Raw genomic sequence first — 2649 nt, forward strand, 5'->3', positions numbered from 1 at the left:
CTGCTCCCAGCAAGCCACCTCCGGGAGGATGCAATGGCCCTGGAAACAGCCTCAACGTGGCATAAAGTGCTCAGGCTTGCCTGCTTACCGGGCCCATATGGTGCCCCCTGCCAGCCGGACACCACCAGCTGCCCTTCACCAGCCAACCCTAGGTGATTACTTTTCCTTCAAGCTCCAGAATATTCTCTCTTCCCCAGGGCCTACCTGGCTCAGGGCTGCGACGCTCAGCCCTGGGGACCTACCTACCCATCACCAAAGCTCTTTGCAGGACAAGTCAGTCTGCTGTGGTGACAAGCTGGAGAGAGGGAGTAAGGAAAGGAAGAAGGAAAGAAACGCTGTGTTCCGACTCCATTTGGACCCCTTGCTAGGCATTTGGGCTTCAGAAATAAATCAGAAAAACCTACTGCCCTTGAAGGACACAAAGTCTGGTGGAGGCAAATAGAGTAGAAACGGGAAGCCGCGACACTGCCAAAAGCTCAGGCCTGTGGCATCCTCCAGAGAAAACCTAACTGATGGATGGCAGTCTGGAAAGCTTCCTGGAGGTGGCAACTTTATAGGTGAGTTCTTAAGGAGAGGATTCAGCTTTTCCAACTCAAAAATTATTTATTCCTTACAACAGCCCTGTGGAATAAATATTGTTGCCTCTTACACAGCTGAGGCTCAGAAAGGTAAATTCACAAACACTAAAAGAAGGAAATCTGGTTCCAGACCTCTGACAGCCTACTCTGGCCTAAGGGACTGGCTTTGAACTCCACCATCCTGGATTCTCTCCTAGGCCTCGGGCTCTTATCTGTAAAGTGGGTCTACTTCGGGCTGCAGTGTTGTTGGAGCAAAGGACAGAATGGCCAAAAAAGCACTTAGTTTATAAACTGAGAGAGGAATGTCAGCCTCCCTGTCCCACTGGGGACAGCATAGTTCTCTCTTTCCCCAACATGAAAACAGGACTCCTGCCTTCTGAGCCAGAAGAATCCCAGAAGCTGCAGTCACCTTGCTGAGGCGACACGCCCACCCCCCAGAAGAAACTGGGCGGTGGCCTGGATATGTGTGTTCTCCTTCTAACTCCCTTTGGTAAAGCTTGACAGGCAGGCACAGGATTCTAGAGAGAATTCTAGACTTAGAACCTCTGTGCTTGAGGAATTCTAGAATCCAGTACAGTGTTAGTCATTCAGTTGTGTCTGACTCTTGCGACCCCATGGACTGTAGCCTGCCAGGTAACTCTGTCCATGGGATTCTCCAGGCAAGAGTACTGGAGTGGGTTGCCATTTCCTTCTTCAGGGGATCTTCCTGACCCAGGGATCAAACCCTGGTCTCCTGCGTTGCAGGCAGATTCTTTACTGCCTGAGCCATCAGCAAAGCCCCAAGTCTAAAATCCAGACTCCCCTAGAAATGCCTCCTTGAAAGGATGGCAGGGTCTTGGTCAAGGTCTGACAGATTGGAAGTGTCACTAGACAGAATCTCATCTGACTTCTCAAGTAGAGACTAAGACCCAGACAGGGGGAGGAACTGCCTGAGGTCACACAGCAAGCCATTTTTAGAGCTGAGGCTCCCTTCCCCGTACCTCAGAGGAGCATAACATCAAGACCACACCATGTCTCAGGCTGCCTGGGGAGTAAGGTGGGCAGGGGGCAGCCCAGAGGGCGCAAGTGGAGCAAGGGAACAGGCTGAGTCTGTTGGTTGAGTCAAGTGTCCAACGAGTCTTGGTCAGGCCAATCTTATATTCCTGCCCTGTTCCCAGCAAAGTTCTACCACCAACAGCTCTCTTTCCAAGCTCCCCTCCACCGCCTCCCACTGCTGTGGTCACCACATTTCTCTTGGACAAGCTTCCTGTCTCCTGCCCTCAGTCTCCCCATCTGTAAATGATCTCCAAGTAACTTTCAGTGGTCTAGAAATTTTGGGCCCGCGCCTCCCACGCCTCCTTACTTTGCCAACAAAAGTCCCTCTAGTCAAGGTTATGGTTTTTCCAGTAGTCATGTATGGATGTGAGAGTTGGACTGTAAAGAAAGCTGAGCGTCAAAGAATGGATGCTTTTGAACTGTGGTGTTGGAGAGGACTCGAGAGTCCCTTGGACTGCAAGGAGATCCAACCAGTCCATCTTAAAGGAAATCAGTCCTGAATATTCTTTGGAAGAACTGATGCTGAAGCTGAAACTCCAATACTTTGGGCACCTGATGCGAAGAGCTGACTCATTTGAAAAGGCCCTGATGCTGGGAAAGATTGAAGGCAGGAGGAGAAGGGGATGACAGAGAATGAGATGGTTGGATGGCATCACCAACTCAATGGACATGAGTTTGAGTAATCTCCGGAAGTTGGTGATGGACAGGGAAGCCTGGCGTGCTGCAGTCCATGGGGTCGCAAAGAGTCAGACACCACTGAGTGACTGAACTGACTGACTGACTCCCGCGGCGGGGCGGCGGCTCTCGGACTCTCAGCCCCCTACCAGGTGGGAAATAAGGGGTTTGGGGAGAGAGACAGAGAGGAAACGACAGGGCGTCTACGGCTCGGCTCGCAGCCTCTGGGGCGCCCTTTGTCCAGACGGCCTTGGGGAGCTGGGCAGAGGCGGGGAGGGGAGGGGCGAGAGGAGCGGCGGGGCGGGGCGGGGGCGGGGCAACGGGCGGGGCCTGGCCGCTCTCGCCCCGCCCCGTCGGCGTC

Source organism: Cervus canadensis, chromosome 24, assembly GCF_019320065.1.
Source record: "Cervus canadensis isolate Bull #8, Minnesota chromosome 24, ASM1932006v1, whole genome shotgun sequence".
NCBI lineage: Eukaryota > Metazoa > Chordata > Mammalia > Artiodactyla > Cervidae > Cervus > Cervus canadensis.